General features: G+C 39.1%; 1 protein-coding gene across 7 annotated transcripts in view; it reads left to right on the top strand.

Annotated features, from left to right (window-relative positions):
* TMCC1 (transmembrane and coiled-coil domain family 1) overlaps nt 1–19,007 on the top strand; it is a 168,386-nt gene that overhangs the window by 9,106 nt on the left and 140,273 nt on the right. For 2 of the 7 annotated variants that reach the window (XM_081275981.1, XM_081275984.1), the window contains exon 2: nt 2,365–2,613. The exons of 3 other annotated variants lie outside the window; for them this stretch is intronic. The gene's annotated coding sequence lies outside the window, so the exon portion shown is untranslated. Of the gene's footprint in view, nt 1–2,361; nt 2,614–12,998; nt 13,018–19,007 lie in introns of those variants that run through there. 2 more of the 7 variants (XM_081275982.1, XM_081275985.1) reach the window with 2 other exon arrangements.

Raw genomic sequence — 19,007 nt, 5'->3', positions numbered from 1 at the left:
TTGATAGATTTATTCTTTTAGTACTTTAACTATGTTGATCTGCATCTGCTCTTCATGGTTTCTGAGAAGTCTGCCGTCACTGGGTTTACTGTTTCTTCCTGTGTTCATGATGTGTGATTGTTTTCCTTGGGCTACTTTTATTTTCCTTTCAAAGATTTTTTTTTTTTTGTAGTTAAATGCACATGATGTAAAATCTGTTATATTAACCATTTTCAAGCATACAGTTCATTGGCATGAAGTACACTCTTAATGTTGTAGCCATTCTTATATGCACTCCCAGAACTCTTTCATCTTGCAGAGTTAAAACTTGGTACCTAATAAACTGTAATAGCCCAATTCCCATCTCTCAGCTCCTGGCACCTACCTGTGAATGTGACTACTCTAGGTACTTCATATAAGAGGAATCAGACAGTGTTTGTGACAAAATAATGTACATAATGTACTCAGGGTTCATTCATGTTGTGGCATGTATAAAAATTTTTTTCCTTTTTAAGACTGAATAATATTCCATTATATATATATTTCACATATACATATATGTATATTCCACATATATATATGTATATTCCACATATACATTTGCTTATCCATTCATATCCATTCATTCAGGATGAATGCTTGGGTTGCTTCCTTATTTTAGCTGTTAGGAGTAATGCTTCTATGAACACGAGTATGCAAGTATCTCTTAAAGACCCTGCTTTCAGTCTTTGGATATGTAACCAGAGTGGAATTGTTGGATCATGTAATAATTCTGTTTGTGTGTGTGTGCAAGCATGTGCATACATGTATATTTTCTTATTCTGTTTTGATGCTGGGGATTGAATTACATTCAATTTTTTTTTTGAGAAACTGCAGTATAGTTTCCCACAGAGATTTTATCATTGTACCTTCCCACCAATAGTTCACAAGGGTTCCGGTTTCTTCACATCCTCACCAATACACACTTATTTATATTTTTTATAGTAACCATCCTAATTGATATGAGGTGGTTTTGATTTGCATTATAATTCTGATTTGCATTTCTCTGTTGGAGATTTTGAGCATCTTTTTATGTATTTATTGTCCATTCTTGTATCTTCTGTGTTAGAAATGTCAGTTCAGGTCCTGTGTGTCTGTGTGTGTGTGTGTGTGTGTGTGTGTGTGTGTATGTATTTTTTTTTCAGTGATGGCAGTTGAACCCCAGGCCTCACACGTGCTAGATTCTTACTCTCCCGCTGATTAACATCCAGCCTGTTTTTCTATTTTTGAGTCAAATTGTTTGCTTTTTGTTGTCATTGTTGAGTTTTAAGGGTTCTTTGGATATAAATCACTTTTTACATATACGATTTTCAAATAATTTCTCCCATTCCATTTTCTTTTGGCTCCTTTTAAGATTTTTCCTTGTCTCTGATTTTAAGTAATTTGATTTTCATGTGCTTTGGTGAAGTTTTAGCTCTCTATGCACATGTTTTATTTTGACATTGGTGTGTATTGAGCTTTTTGAATCTGTGATCTTACAGTTTTCATCAAATTTGGGAAATCTTTGGTTATTATTTCTCTCATTCCAGTTATACATCTCCTGCTGGAGATCATCCCATAGCTCAAGGGTGCTCTGCTTTTTTTCTCCTATCCTGTGGTTTTCTCAGTTTCATTTTGCTTAGTTTCTCTTGCTGTGTCTTTACATTCACTTCTCCTCTTCTGCGTTAACCCCATGCACTGTATTTAACTTCAGCCTACTAGGCATATTCTGCAATCTGGAGTTTTCTAGAAGTGCAGTGATGTGGTAGATATCAAGAAATTAAAGGAATTTGTTGCCAAAATAGAACAGATTTCTAGTTCTATACGATTTCCAATAAAGGTGCCCCAAACCACTCTGTGTGTTAAATTATCTTTGATGTCCCTCAGTTTCCACGTTGTTTCTCTGCCAGACCTACATATGTATTTATTGGCATGATTAGGCTACATTTTCTGCTGACATAGTCATTCCCATTAGTATTTGTTCACTGTTTATTTTTAAAGTACCAGAATGCTTGGTCTGCTTGGCAGACTACCTACGTGTACCTATGCTTGTTTGTTTGTGGGATACAACTATCATCTTGCTATAAAAAACATGAAACAGATTTTCATATTTTATTTACCATCGTGCTTATTTGTTAGTAACCAGAGAGTTGGATTACCTTCTGAAATATTCCTTTGGTTGTTGCTGTCATTGATAACCCCAGTGCCAGCTGACTTGGCTCTTTGTATTGCCGCTGTGATCTTTTAATGTTGGCTAATATTAAGTTGAAAAATTTTGCAGCCTGGAAATTGGTAATTGTTTATCAGCCAGTCATTTTGCATTCAGTAGAATTTCTTTCTCCTTCTCTTGCCCCTCTGTCCCAGCAGGTGTTCCCCTCTGGAGAAGACACACCCACAGTTAGTACTTCCTTCAGATGTTGACACTTGGTGAACAGCTGCTCTTGGTCACAAGATTTAGAAGACAGAGTCCATCCTCCCAGATTGGATCTCTTTTTGTATGGATCTTCTATTTCTATGTCTTTTTTAAAAAGAACTTTTTTGGGAAACATTTTTGATTACAACTGTTCATCCTCATCTATGCAAAGAAAGGAAAGATATTGCTGGGATTTTGAGGAGGTATGTCTTTTTTTCTTCTGCAAAAATCACATCAGTGAGGCACTGACAGAAGTACAAAATAATGACCCAGCCATGACACCTTCCTCTCTTTCAGTCACTGTGACAATTTCCTTTCTCCCATTTTCATTTTTTTTTCTATAGCTAAACAAGAACTTTTTGACCATACACGCTATATTAGCTCATTTCTTAACATTCTTGCTGAATGTTATTCAACACTGGATTAGACTTAGAAGTAACAGGAAGCAGTTTGAATCTTAATTCCTTAAGTTGAGATTCTGACTTTGATGAACTTTATTCTCATTCTGCATAAACCTCAATGGTTTGGGCAAAAGTAGTATCTACAGCATAATAGAAGGATATATGATTTTATGGTTTGGTTCAGTTTCATTTGCATAATTTGCATGAGGAAGTGTGATAATGTTGATTGTGAACTAAAAATTGAGAGTCTTCAGACTTCAGTTTTGACATTATTACTGCCATGCTTTGAGAATTCAATTATATATTTGTTTTCTAACCTCTAAAATGGGCAAATTGTTACTTGTTTTATGTGTCTCATAGGGTTGTTAAGAATCAAGTGAGGGGCTGGGATTGTGGCTCAGCAGTAGAGTGCTCGCCTAGCATGGGCGAGGCCCTGGGTTCGATCCTCAGCACCACATAAAAAATAAGTGAATTAATTAAAGTTATTGTATATATTTAAAAAAAAAAAAAGAATCAAGTGAGAAAATGTCATCAATAGGAAGGATCGTTGCTGCATTGTGGAGCTGTAGGCCTGTCTGTTCTTTTCACACAGAGCCTCAGCTTTCTTCCTGTCGGCTTTCTGATGGTAAAAGCCTGCTGCAGTCATGAAGCAGGCTGCTAAATCTCCATTCTTAATCATGGGTGCACAGAAGTTTTTCTAGTGCTTAAGTTTTTACCGAATAGGTGCTCAAGTGTAATGTAGTTTGAACAGTGGATTTGTTGAATGTGATGTTAAGAAAAGGCACCTTCTTATTCTTAGTAAGGAACCATTTATGAAGGTCTAGCAGACACTGCTTTGAAGAGGAAACTCATTTGTTTATTATTTTGTGTATTTGACAACTGTTGAATGGTCATTGTGTTCTGGGTACTGACAAAATTCTTTGCTTCTGTAGAGCTTATATTCTATGTTATATGGGGACATAGAGTAAACAAGATAAAAATTAAATGTAAAAATGCAGCTTGTAAACTTATTTAAAAATTGTCTTTATTTATTTGTTTTTACGTGATGCTGAGGATCTAACCCAGGCGAGGCAGGCGCTCTATCACTGAGCCCCAGCCCCAACCCGAAACATTTTTTTTTTTGAGTCCTGCTAAGTTGCTCATGCTGGCCTTGAACTTGTGATCTTTCTGTCTCAGCCTCCTGAGTCATTGGGATTAAAAACTGCCACCATCCCTGGCAGTTTTAAAATTTATGATGACAGGGTCTAGTGAGAAAAGTAAGAGCAGGAAAAGGTTCTGTTGAGGGAATCAAGTGATCATAGGTGGCACAGGCCTCACAGATGACATTTGAGTGAAGGCTTACAGAGGTGAGGGAGTGAGTCACACAGATATAAAGAGCCCTCTGGACATAGTGAATGGCAAGTACCAAGGTCCTGGGGCTGAAATGTGGCTGAAGGATGACTAGGGTGGGTGAGGGTGGCTGCTTTCTTTTGTGGTGCCATATTGAAGGGCTTTTAAAACATCAGCATGCGGGTGAATTACCTTGGAGATCCTCGTTTAATTCAGATTCTGATTTCCTAGGCCTGAGGTGAAGGGGAACGCATTTCCAATAAGCTCCCAGGTGCTGCTGAGGCTGCTGTTGCTCTGTTTGGCTTAAGCTTTTACCCTGAGTAAATGGGAAGTCTTTGGAGGTTTGGGGTAATTGGGCAACATGTTCTGATTTCCATTTTGACATCATCCCTCCTATGACTGCTGTGTTGGTGGTCATCTAACTGGTGGTTAGATGCAAAGGCAAAAGCAGGAGGACCACTTAGGAGTTTGTTATTATAATTGAAAGAAAAAAATGACAGTTTGCACCAGGGAGTGCGCAGTGGCACACGCCTGTCATCCCAGCAGCTCAGGAGGCTGAGGAAGGAGGATTGCGAGTTCAAAGCCATCCTCAGCAACAGCGAAGCGCTAACCAACTCAGGGAGACTCTGTCTCTAGATAAAATACAAAATAGGGCTGGGGATGGGGCTCAGTAGTTAAAGTGCCCCTTGTTTAATCCTTAGTCTTCCCCCGCCCCCCCCCCCAAAAAAAAAAAAAAAAGACTGCAGGTTGCACTAGAAGGTATCAGCGACTGTGGTAACGACACAATCTGAGTTGATAGTTTTCAAGTGTAGTCAACAGGTTTCACGGGTAGATTGAATAGGTACTGTGAAAGAAAGTGGAGTTGGGGCAGATCTTGGAGGATGTAGTTGCCACTTGTTGAGATGGGAAAGACTGAAAGAAAAACAGGTTTGGAGGGAAGAGTTCTTTCTGGAAATGAATGGTAACAATGGCCGATGGCTGCACAACATTATGAGTGGACTTGACAAGACTGCACTTTAAACTTAGCAATGGTTAAGATAATAGATTTTACATCATGCACGTTTAACCACAAAAGAAATTTTGAAAGGAAGTAAAAGTAGCCTGAGGACAATCACCACAGGTCATGTGCAGAGTTAGAGACCATCTTTCAAGACTAGTCTCTTAAAGATGTACAGGGGACAAGTTCTCTTCAAAGAATGTTAGAGTTTATAATTTTACACTATATAATACAGAGTATCATGTAGAAGGTGGAAAGCCAGGTTTGTGGTGCACACCTGTAATCCCAGCTACTGGGGAGGCAGAGGCAGGAAATTCAAGGGAGTCTGGGCAACTTGGGGAGAACTATTTCAAAATTAAAAATGAAAAGGGCTGGGGTTGTAGCTTAATGATACACCGGGTTCAATTCCCAGAACTGTTTAAAAAAGAAAAATAGTGGAAGGTGGCAGGGATTTGTGTATTAGAACTAGGTTTAGGGGCTGGGGATAGAGCTCAGTTGGTAGAGCACTTGCCTCGCACGCACAAAGTTCTGGGTTCAATCCCCAGCACCACAAAAAAAGAAAAACAACTAGGTTTAGTTTCCAGTTACTGGTGTTTGCTGTGTGCAGTGGGAAATTTATGAGATTTAATTTTCCCTTCTGCTCTTGGGGACAATATCTATGTCCCAGGGTTTTGTACACTCTGTATAATTTATGCTAACTTAATGCCTGGCACGTAGACGACATAAAATTAATGCCAATTCTTTTTGGTAGCAAGTATTTGGACAGCATTGCTTACATTTTTCTCTTTTTCTGTTTATACATTGCAGCAAGGTAAGCTGGGAGGTTGGTTATATCAGCAAATCTGCTGTGTCTTTGAGCTTTATAAACATAAACTAGAAGTTGCTGCTTGTGTGTTTCTTCTGCACCTTGACCAGGTTCTTCAGCTGTCCAGCACCCTGCCAGGTGTCCAGCAATTCCATTTAGTTCTGACACTGTCTGCCTGTAGTTGGTCTCAGATCTCACAAGTTAAAGGGCTGAGTCCCACAAACTTTATATGCCAGTAACTAGTCCCTGGCCACCCACACTTCTGTCCACCTTGGTTGCAGATTCAGGGGTTCCCATACTTTCCCTGAGGTTCATAATCGACTAGAAGGACTCCTAGAACTCTGGGAAACACTTTGCTTACGTTTACTGATTTACTATCAAGGGTATAACTCAGGAAAAGAGAGCCCGGGCAGGGCGTGGGGTGGGATGCAGCACTTCTATGTGCCCCCTCACCCTTGTGTTCACCAGCCCAGAAGCTCTCCAGACCCCATCATTAGTCGTCTCCAGCTCCTCTCCCTTCTCCAGAGGTTAAAGGTTTCAGGACAACTGTCCAGTCTCAGGTTAGCTCTCCTGGCACCCACCCCCTGTTCTGAAGCTATCTGGAGGTCCACCCTAGAGTCACTTCATTAGTGTGAACTCAGTGTGGTCAAAAGGAACCTGAATAACAAGGTGGTTCTATCACTGATAAAATACCAAGGGTTTTTAGGAGCTGTGTGCCAGGAACCCAAGGGGGAAAACCAAATTTTTCTTAAACCACACTACTATTACTTAAAACTAGATCTTGTTTTTAGGCCAGAGGGCTGGGGGGAAGAACCTCAGTGTTGAATTTCTGTAGGCCATTGATAGGTCCTTTATTTGGTTATGGCGCTACTGCTTGGATTCTTGGTAATGTAAATAACATTTGTCTCTGAGATCCTTAGAAGAAAGGTGTCAGTGAAACAGCTAAATGCCGTGTTCTTGAGGAGTCTTTATCAAATTCCAGTATCCAGTATTGTTTCTTTTTGCTTAGACTTTGGTCCTCACATGGCTGTAGTCTAATCCTGTGACGGAGCTGATTCTGCAGTGTGATGTGACAAAAACAGATCACTTTTCTGACAGGAACGAGGCTCATTTTTCTTAAACTATTGGGTCATGAAATTTGGATTGAAATCCCTTTTGATGGTCTTAATCTTTTCTTTTCTGTGATACTAGGGATTGAACCTAGGGCCTTCAGCTGGGATTACAGGCGTGAACCACCATGCCTGGCTCTTAATCTCTTTCATGGTAAACAGTATGTGAATTTCCATAGTCAAAAGAGGAGAAAGATGAATTCTTTGGAATTTCTAAAGTCTTTCCTGCTGGTACAGGTCCCTCTTCCTCCATCTGCCTGTTTTAATATGCTAAGTGAGAGAGATGTACATTGTCTTGTTCAAATACAGGAGTTTCCTTAGAGTATAAGCCTTAAATTAATATTTTAATCTGTGAATGTGTGTGTTTTACTGGGAATCAATCCCAGGGCCTTGTGTATGCTAGGGAGGTGCTGTATCACTAGGCTGTATCTACCCCCCCCCACCCACCCCCACTTTTTAATATTTTTTTTAGTTGTCAATGGACCTTTATTTTATTTATTTATATATGGTGCTGAGGATGGAACCCAGTGCCTCACACATGTTAGGCAAACGCTTTACCAACGAGCTCCAACCCCAGCACCCCCAGCCCTTTTAATATTTGAGACAGGGTCTTGTTGTGATGCCCAGGCTGTCCTGGAACTTGTGATGATCCTCCTGAGTAATAGGATTAGAGGCATGTGCTACACTCCCTGGCTTTAAATGTTTTAAAATATCCAGTGTACAAGAGCAAGCTCTAGTCTCACCCAGTACCTAGCAGAGTTCTTGGCATTTATTAGTCATTCAATAAATATTTTGCTCTGCTAAGAGTTTCAAGTGTCTCCTCTAGTCTTTGTATGGTCTACCTGTGTGACCCAATGGAAATCCATTTCTTATTTCGAAAATCACTAGAATCCTGTTTTACTCTTGATTCAGTGACTCAGATCATTCTTATTCTTATTTTTAAAAATGTGCCTTTCCTGTGGCCTTTAAGTCACTCTGTTGAAAACAAGCAAGTGCAGAGTCATCATCAGATAGGTTGACTTGGGAAGTGTTGTGAAATTACTTACCCTGTGTGGCCTGTTATTAGCTTAGCTCTTTGTTCTTTATTTGCTCTTGAAGAATAGCTTTACATTTTCTATCTGTACCAGTTTCAGGCCAGATATTTAGAAAACAAGTAGATTTCTTAGCACCTGCCCAGACAGGATAGAGTGGAAGCTTCAGAGGCTGAATTTTTTCCCCTAATCATTTATACCCTTAAACAGTACCCTGTGCAGATGGTTCATGGCCATGAGAAAGACTATTATTTGAAAAAAGCTTTTCTTAAGACAGGTTTAGAAAAATATGGCCAGTTGAGCAAAACTTTTCACATTTTTCATGTATTTTCCTATGTTTTTACATTTTATATTTGACAGTGATTGTAAGTATTCTGAAGAAGTATAGCATTATGATTGTCCAATGTTGAATCTGGTTTTATTTCACACTTGCTTGATTTTTTTCTCTATTACTTAGAGAATTAGCGTGCTCTCTCAAATATTCTGAAATACAGTTGTTTTGTTTCCACCTTGCAGAAATAACTTTTCCTCCATGTTTTGGTAGTTAGGATTTTCTTGGCTGCACCCTAAAAAGAGACAACCATTAAAAAGAGGAGGAGAGGACCCCTTCCCCAGATTATTTAATGCCTTTAGACTGAAAATTGATGTCACTGTTGACAGTCTCATTGTTAACATTCTTCTAGGTCTAATATCCGCTAGTTCAATGAAAGCTGCATACTATACTTTTTTTTTCTGGTATCGTGGAGAGTAGTTAAAGTTCCTCCTCCTGAAGGCTCAGTTGAGTCTGCTGAAACAAATGGACAGTAGGCAGATTAACCAGTGAACAGCGTGCACGTGCAGTGTGCAGAGGAGCCACCAAATAAAGGGATAGATAGCTGACGGAGGAGGCTGATGGGTACCCTCATCTTCATAGAGGAGAGGTAGCTGTGCTATTTTAGAGAGTAGATCATGGTTTTTGGATACAGAATGAACCTGCAGGACAGACTGTGACTTGGGATCAAGTTCCTCTGGGCTGTAGGTGTGTTGTTTGAATTTTAGTCTCCTCTTCTGTGGTCTGACTTTAACCTTCCTTGCTCAGTGACATTTCAGTAAGAAGACTGGAGGCAATTGTGTTCTTTGGTGGATCCAGTTTTTAAGTAGACCTCCAGAGAAAGCCTACCCTTGCTTTTTGTTTTTCTGCTGGTGGTCTCAGCATGAAGTCTGAAGCAGTGTGTGTGCAGCATGCATACACATTCATATTCTCTCTCTCTCTCTCTCTCTCTCTCTCTCAGTACTAGGGATTGAACCCAGGGGCTCTTAACCCCTGAGCCACTTCCTTAGCCCTTTCATTTTTTAAAATTTTGAGACTGGGTCTTGCCAAGTTGCTCAGGCTGGCTTTGACCTTGCCTCTGGGATTACAGGCTTGTGCCACCACACTCAGTTGAAAACTGCATATTTTGAGGTATTGTGTCCTGAGCCCAACTGTGGTGTGGAGGCAAAGGAGGGTTAGGAAGCCTCATCAAGGATGAAGCTTTAGACCTGCCATTGAGGTAGTATTTACTGATGCCAACCCTGCTCAGTATTGTTAGGAAGTTGGGATTTGACATGTCACTAGTCTTCAAGAACCTTACATTCCAGCAAGGAAAGAGGAAACCATCAAGAATAACTACTAGAGGCCACATGGTTTGTATGATGGAAATGCAAAAAAAGGAGACCAGGTGAATACTGAGGTGGGTAGAGAGGTGTTGATCTGTGGCCTGTATTTACATTTGTTCAAACATATGTTGGAGAAAAGGGATGACATCATTCATATGAAAAACAGCATGAACGACAGCACGGAGACAGACTAATCTTACACTGTGTGTTTCTGCATCTACAAAATGAGCCTAACTCATCCTTGACCTTTTGAAGATACTGAGTAAGGTCAGTTTAAGATCTGAACTGAGAAGGAGAGTTGAAACAAAGGACACGAGGAGGGCTGGCTTTCTTTCTTTCTTATAGAATGAATTTTCTCATTCTTTGATTTTTTTTTTTTTTTTAATTCATAGGTGGGCTTATGCAGGTGAGGACGGTGGAAGTGTCAAGATGTTCTAATCCTGAAATTGTGTGAAAGAAATATATTAAAAAATTGTGTCATATGCTCAGAACATACATTTGTAAAAATGCTGTGAAGAAAAATTGCTGTCTCAGTTAGGTGTGGAGGTGCACACCTGCAGTCCCAGCTAGGTGAGGGTTCCTATAGTCCAGGAGTTCAAGCCCAGCCTCAGCAATATGGCCAGAGCCCACTTCAAAACAGAAGCAGAAAACCCCAGAAAAGGAAATGATTGCTCTCTTAAGACATCTGTTTTTTCAAAAGTCTTTCAAGTTTCAAACTGGAACTTTAAAAAAAAATCAGCATGTGACAAACTACTTTATGATAATTTGCCAGTTCATAGTCAATAAAACCAGTATGTGCACTTTATGTCTTTATGGCAGATAATGCTAATGTATTGAATTTCTGTCTTTACTGTATGAGGGAGCCAAGAATTCTGTCTGTAGCAAATAGTGAAACTACAGAATACAGCTGGGGCCTCGGTATACCATTAGGAAGCAGATGAAAGGCTGAAGACTCTGAAGCATAGAGTGTATTTATTTCATAATCTAAATTTAGAAATCGGTGGGGTAAAGGTCAGGCTAGGATGTGAAGTCATCCAGAATAGTGAGTGCATTCCAATTTGATCTGCATCTCCTATTCTGCTGTTGATTAAGAGCAGTGAGTGTCCTTAAAATGTGGTGTGTGGTAGCTGTGATCTCTTATATAAGCTTTGTATGGCTGACTCCCAAATCTGCTGCTGGATAGCTCTCTCCCCTCTCCCTCTCTTCCTTTCTCTCTCTCCCTCCCTTTCTCTTTCTGTTTTATCTCCCATCTCTGCATTCCCATGTACTTCTGCCTCCTCAGGTTTTGCTTATCTTCTTCAATGCCTCCTCATTCACTTAAACAGTACACAAAATTTGGAATCATCTTTGATTTCTTCCTCTTTTTTTAACTTCTCAAACATTTTTTACTGGGACTTTAGAATGTTTCTTTGTTCACACATTTACTTTGCTTTATTCTGACTTATCTGTTGAGCCCCTTTTATGTATGAGGCACTGTACAGGATACTAGGGATGTAGTGAAAAATAAGACATTATTTCCTTGTAGAGTTTATAGTCTGAGTTTTCTTCCTTTATTTCCACCCCTGTTGGGTACTGGGGTAGCCATCCTTATTGCACTTAGTTTTAAACATAATATATGCTTATTTTAAGAAGTGCAAGAATAACAGAAATGTATAGCATTGCAGGATGCTTTAGCAAAACTATAGAAGGAAGCCCAAGGTGGCACTGTAATCGTTTTTAGAGGGAACATGAACCTGAGAACTTCTTTTGCATTCACAGTTAGTTCTGGGTGAAAATAAACTCGTCTTTTATAAACAAGAACACAGCATTTTAGCTAATATCTAATTTCAGTATATTTTCATCAATCCTAAAAGAAACCCTGTATGCATTGAATAGGCATTTCCCATTTTCTCTCACCCTAGTCTTGGATAAACACTAATCTCTTTTTTCTTTTTCTGGGATTTGCCTGCTCTGGATACATCATATAATCGGAATCATGCATTGTGAAGTTTTCTGTAATTGGCTTTTTTCAATTTGTATATTTTTAAGATTTATCCATTTTGTAGCATGCATCAGAATTTTTTGTTGTTGTTGTTGCCAAATAATATTCCATTCTGTGCATATGCCACATTTTGTCTATACATTTATCAGTTCATCTACATTTAGTTTGATTCCACTTTTTGGTTGTTAGGAATAATGCTGCTGTGAACACTTATGTCCAAGTTTCCAGGCACACACATGTCCCCAGCAGTGGAATTGCTGAGTCTTAGGGTGTCTCTTGTTGAGCATTGTGAGCATCTGCCAGACTGCCAAAGTGCTTGGGCCACTGTACCTTTACCTTTGTTATATTTTGATTTAACTATTCTAGTGGATGTGAAATGGGTGTGGTTTTCATTTGCATTTCCCTAAAGACTAGCAGAGTGAGCAGTTTTTAAAGGATTATATTGGCCATTTGCATATTTTTGGAGAAATGTTTATTCAGATTCTTTTTATTAAATTGGGTCTTCCTAATTATCTTTTTCTTTTAATTTTTTTTTTGTAGTTGGACACAGTACCTTTATTTTATTTCTTTATTTTTATGTGGTGCTAAGGATTGAATCCAGCACCTTGCTTACATGACTACATACATATAGGTGGTTGGAAAAGCTGTTTGAATTCTAGATAGTCTACACATTCCTAGTTCAATAGATTAAAGTTTTTTAAAAAATGATTTATTTTCTTTTTGATATAAAAGTAGTAACATGTTATTGCTGGCCTACTTGGGAGAAGGATCACAAGTTCAAGTTCAGCCTGGGCAACTTAGACCCTATCTCAAAATAAAAAACATAAAGGGCTGGAGATGTAGCTCAGTTGTAGGGTGCCCCTGGGTTCAATCCCCAGTACTGTGCTAAAAAACCAAAATTAATAAGTAAAGTAATAATATATTTGTTATAGAAAATTTAGGAAAGCCTGGTTGTGGTGGCACACGCCTGTAATCCTAGCAGCTCGGGAGGCTGAGGCAGGAGGATTTCGAGTTCAAAGCCAACTTCAGCAAAGGGGAGGTGCTAAGCAACCCAGTGAGACCCTGTCTCTAATTAAATACACAATAGGGGTTGGGGATGGGGCTCAGTGGTCGTGTGCCCCTGAGTTCAGTCTCCAGTATCCCTCACCCCAGGCCCCCCCAAAAAAGAAAGAAAAATATTGGAAAAGGCTCAGATAAATATTAATCAGTCTCAGGTGCAGACTACTGCCTTTATACATGTATTTGATGTAGATGGTAGTGTGCATACTGCTTTTTTTTGAACCTGTTCCTCCTTAATGAAGAGTTGTTGATCACTGAAGGTAAATGGGTGGGAAATGTTCAGCTGTTTAGCATAGGTATTTTTAAGATTATTAGGTAGTCATCAATTAAATCAAGTATAGGTGATTATTTCCTGCTTTGTTTTATGTCAACAAGTGTTTTTTATTAATACCTCAGACATTGTTTTTTTCAGTTGTCATTGGTGATTGATAAATTAAAAATCACGCAGTTTTACTGGCACAGGGAGGTAAACTGCCCTGTATCCTCAAATCATGGGTGCTAGACTATGGTGTGCTTGTGATTAATGGAAAGTTCCTTTTTCAGGCAAGCAATGGGAGGAAGACAGTGTCAAATTACTTTTGAGCAAAACAGTTAAAAGGTATTGCATCTATGTATTGTTTTTCAAAACATTGCTACAGTGACCAGGAACTGTGACTTTGACACATCACCTTTTTCTCCTTATCAGAGGTTTAAATGTATTAGAGTAGAATATTGAAAATATTGCATGCAGGTTTTATGGCAAAATGAGGGAAATGAAACTATGGAGAAATCAGGACCTTAATAGAAATTAGCCGTGGACTACAAGATTGTTCTGTTCTTAGATTACTTCTGTATTTATTTGCCTCAGGTTATTTTTCTGTCAGTTTACCATCTACCATGTTTGTGTAAGTCATATTATTGCTTTGACAGTTGGGAAGAAATAAAAAGTTTTTGCAGATATGCGTATCTTTAAGCTTGTTTAAGATTGTTTCTAAGATCATCAGTTACTTATATAAAATGCCATTAAAACTAGTAGAAGAACTCATGAATTTGACCTACACCTATGAATAAGAAAGTCTATCCTTCCCATCAGGTAAAGCATGGTAGTGCATCGTTTTTGTGTTTTAATCCTTTTTTTTTTTTTTTTTGGTCTCTTCATCTCCATACGTGCTTGTGTTAAAATCTGAGGACACTGAAATAATGTTTTTGATCCTCAGAACATTTCCTTTTTATATGAAGAAAAATAAATGTAAAATGAGAGATTGCATCAGAAATGATCTGTAAGTCCTGTAATTCTCTGATTCTCATTTTCCAGTGTCTTAAAGCTGTTTAACAGTTTGCCGAGATGTCTAGGAGGATGGTGTTCCAAAACTTGAAGTGTTAGCCGTGTGCAGCTTGTCCCTGTGGAGAGAGGTGGCTTTGGTAGTGGAGAGGGTGAAGTTCTGGCTTTTTCACTTGCTGGCTGTGTGGCCTTTAGATGTCACTTAGGCCTCATTTCCCCATCTGTAAGATGTGAAATAACAGCAGAGACCTCAGGGTTGTTGTGAGGATCAGTTGAGATAATGTGTTAAGAGGCACTACAAGGTGCTGTTGAATGCAGGTGGGGCTGTGAAGAGAGGTCCCATCAAGGAAAACTAGTTTCCTATTCACGTGCAGTTTGGTTTCATGTAAAGCTGGGGTGCCAGCATCACCCAGAACACCTCCATCACTCAGAGGAGCTTCCTTGTAAATATCCCTGTATTGTAACATCTGCCCTCTGGCAACCAATAATCTATTCTCTATCTCTGTAGTTTTGTTATTTTGAGGATATTTAGGTACGTGGAATCAGAAAGTGTAAATATTTTGAGATTGGCACTTTTTTGTTGTTGTTGTTATTGTCTCCAACATCAAACTAATGGCCTCATAGAGGCCAGGCAAAGTACTCAGCCCCTAAGCTGCGTCTCCACTCCTGAAACTGGCTGTCACTAAGCATCATGCCCTCAGGATCTATTTAAGTTGTTACATGCATCAGTATCAGTAATTCCTCCCTTTTTTTGCTGAGTAGTGTTCCATGGTGTGGATGTGCCAGTTTTTTTAAACACTTACCTACTGTGGAACATTGGAATCATTTACAGTGGTGGATATTACCGGTAATGCCACTATGAACATCTTGCACGGGTTTTTATGTGAACATACATTTTCATTTCTGTGGGAGTAATGCCTGAGAACGTAATTGCTGCGATGTATGGCAACTGAATATCTAATTTTATAAGAAACTGCCACACTTCTCCAGATCAGCTGTATCCTTTTACACCCCTGCTATCAATATGAGACCACCAATATTCTCTTACTCCTTGTTCATTCTTTTTCTATGTATAAGTGGTGTTAATGACAGAAAACTTAAGAAAAATTTATGTAGGAAAAAAATCATTAAATGAAAGCTCTGTGCGTTGACATTATTTTCATATGTGGTTATTCTCAGAAGAATAAAATTAGTTGTTCTAGCTTGTTTGCTGTGGCAGTGTTTCATCGACCTTGTTTGAAGAGACAACTTTGATGATTGAGTTAAGCGGGAAGATGAAGAGACGGTTTCTTGCTCTTTAGTTGTCATTTCTCTAGAGATTTATTTTTTTCCTAAATTGTTAGTAATGGTGACAGTACAGCTTCTGTTTATAATAGGATTTTAAGGTTTTTATTCCTTTTTACATTGTCATGAATTCCAGCAGCCATCATTTTTATGTGTTAGAATTGTTCAGATACCATTGAAAAAACTTTGTTTACCATCAAAATAGGCAATTCCCCTGAGCAACTATATCCATACTGGGCTTTAGAATAGCGCTGTGAAATAGCGAGGGGTTTTTTTAGGCCACGGAAGCTATCCAAGAATTTTGTGAATAAGGCTCGAATTGACCTTGCCAGAACTCATGGGGAAGATGTCCGTCTTGTTTTGTGTGGTGGAACAGGGTTTTTATCCAAACATTGCCCTGGTTTCTTCTCCTTTTCCCACTGAGCTCCCCCCACACCCTTTTAACTTACTTTTTAAGTGTCTAAACATTTTAATTTCTTTAAATGTTATTTTTTGGTCGACTCACATTACAGGATAAGTTGAAGAGTTTCAGATTTCAAGACAAATGGGGGTTTTGTCTTTACGTGGGGACTTGACAAGGAGATAATTAAAAAATACTAGTTATTATGTTATGAAGACTGCAGTCAAACAGATTGAGATTGCTTTATTTTTAGATTATTCAGTGAAGTTTGAGTTTTTGATAATTTCTTCATGTAAGTAGGACACAATCAAATGAAGGCCTTTTGTAAATAAATTTCATATGGCAGCTAAAGGGATCTTGTTCAAGGAATCCATACATGATCCTCACTACGATCACGACGAGGGAGCATGGCCTGGTGTTGAACGTTTCGTGTTTGCTGGCAGTCACCTTCTGGAATGCCGTGAACTGAGCTCAGGGACACTCGCTCCACCACAGAGCTCCAGCTCCAGCCCCTAGCAGCTGAACTTTAGTGTAGGCTATCTGGCCCATGTTGGAGGATTCTTGGGCATAGTACATTTTTATTTAGCCACCCGGGTAAAACACAGAGCCAAAACCGATGTGATACCTTGTCCTATAGGATCTGGTAGAGCAGACAGAAATGAGCTGTATTCTCTTGTTAGATGGTTTATAATTTTCTTAACTTTTTTTTCCATTTTTAAAAATGGTGGTAGCATTGCATAGTAAAAAATCTGCCATCTTTACCACTTTCAGTGTGCTGTTCAGTGGTGTTAAATACACTCATAACATTGTCCAGCCGTCACCACCGTCCCCACGTGTTGCTCTCTTGGTCTTGGAAAACTGAAACCCTAAATCCATTAAACAGTGACTCCCATCCTCCCTTCCTCTAGTCCTGGATAACTGGCATTCTGCTTTCTTGTCTATGATTTTAACTGTTCTCAGCATCTCGTGTTAGTGGAGTTTTAGACAACGTTTGTGTGAGTGGCTTAGTTCACTTAGCAAAATGTCTTCAAGGCTCATTTATGTTGAAGCGTGTTGCAGAATTCTCTTTCCTTGGGCTTGGGTTGTGGCTCAGTAGTAGAGCATTCGCCTAGCATGCGCAGGGCCCTGGGTTCGATCCTCAGCACCACATAAAAATAAATGAATGGAATAAAGGTATTGTGTCCAACTACAACTAAGAAATAAATATTTAAAAAAAAGAATTCTCTTTCCTTTATCAATGGACTGCATTCCATTGTCTTTTTATACCACATTCTGTTCGCCCTTTCATCCATTGATGGACATTTGAGTTGCTAATATTTTAGCTATCGTGAATAATTTTGGTAGGGACATGCAGACTCTGCTTTCAGTTCTTTGGGGGTATATTCCTGGAAGTAGAATTTCTGGATCATATGCTAATTCTATTTTTAATCTCTTGAGAAACTGTCATACTATTTTTAACAGTGGCTCTACCAGTTTATATTCTGATCAACAGGTTAAAAAGGTCCTAATTTCTCCACATACTTGACAAATTATTTTCTGTTTATTTATTTATTTTTTATGGTATTTGTAATTATGTAAGGTGGTAGCTGGTTTATACTTGGATTAAAGCATATCTGAATATTTTCTTATTCTTTTGATTCTTAAAAATATGAAAATACAGGGCTGGGGGTTAGCTTAGTGATAGAAGGGTGTGTTCCTAGCATGAGCTGGGGATTTTCTGATCCCTCGCACCAGAAAAAGAGAGCGGTTATACTTGTTCCTATCTGTCTGTAAGGCCTTGATTCCAGGATCCCCCCCCCCCCCCCCCCCCGTGTCAAAATCTACATATGGGGGCTGGGATTGTGGCTCAGCGGTAGAGCGCTGGCCTAGCACGCGCAGGACCCGGGTTCGATCCTCAGCACCACATAAAAATAAAGGCATTGTCTTGTGTCCATCTACGCCTAATAAATAAATAAATAAATAAATATTTTAAAAAGTCTGCATATGATCAAGTACCTTATATAAAATGGCATAGTATTTGCTTAAAACGTACATATACCTTTATTGATTTAATTCATCTCTGGATTGTATACAATACCTAATAAAGTGTAAATACTATGTAAATAGTAGTTGTACTGTATTGTGAAAGGAATAGTGACAAGAAAAATGTCTGTAGGGATTCCTGCAGACTGTGAACTTTGGACTGTTCTCCTTTGGACGCTTTGCTCTGAGGCTGGTTGGGTCTGCAGATGTGGACCTGCAGGTGTGAAGGGCCAGCTATCCATGGAGTTTTTGTTGTTCTGTCTCTCATAATTAAGTTGCTTGCGTGCTTGCTGAGCGTAGGGTTGTTTAATGGGGTTTATATAAGTCTTCTTACTTTTGTGGAAGTTTGAGGCCACTCAAATGACAGCTTTATTTTTCTTTCCTCAAAAGCTAAAACCACGCTTACAGGAAGGAAGGGAACATACGCTGGAGCCAAAGGCTGGTGCCACATAGGCCTGTGGGGCGTGCGTGCTCGGAAGCTTTGCAATTGGTTGGCCTGGATCTGTCAGAACATATTTGGATGGCTCTCGCTCTGTGTGCACTGATTTATTTATATGCTTCTGAGTAGTGATCCTGGGAGTGAATGCACTATGAGTATTGTTTGAAAAACTAGTCTCGGTTGCTCAAGGGGGAACAGAAACACCAGTGTCAAACAGATCTGAAGTCCACTGGTTTCATCTTCTGTGAATGTTGTCCAGTAATTAAGCCTTTGGAACAAATGCCAATGTTGTGGAGGCAAGTTATTTCACAGAAAGGACTCTGATAGGAAGACAGAATGTGAAATTTAAATATTAGGTCTTAGGTCTGGGCTTAAAAATACATACTATTATTTTTAAAGCTAGGGTCTCCCATCTGCTAAAACATGTGCTTTACCACTGAGGTACACCCCCAGCCATAAATGTACAAGAAACTCTCCTCTTTCCAGTTTCAGTAAAGCCTAGCAGGGAAAGGTAGCATTCTTTTATAATTTCTGTTGACTTAGTTAAACTAGTGTAATGTGTTATCTCTAAAACAGTCGGATATTTGTAGAATTAGGAGAAAGGACAGACAAAAGAATAGGGCATTTCATATTTGAGCAGAGTATGTAGAACGTGAGTTGATGAGGTGGTAATCCTTCCACATTTTTTAGACTTGGTTCAAGATTTTGTGACTATCTTCAAGAAAGGCAGGCGTGTGAATAAAAGTATGTTAATAGAATTTACAGTCTTGCCTTAAATGTAATTCTTTATAATGGAGGTGCACACACACATATACTTGGAGTACACAAAAATGCATAATATTTA

Source organism: Spermophilus citellus (assembly GCF_964194105.1).
Source record: "Spermophilus citellus genome assembly, chromosome: 19".
Lineage (NCBI taxonomy): Eukaryota > Metazoa > Chordata > Mammalia > Rodentia > Sciuridae > Spermophilus > Spermophilus citellus.
This window is presented reverse-complemented; position numbering and strand designations above follow the sequence as displayed.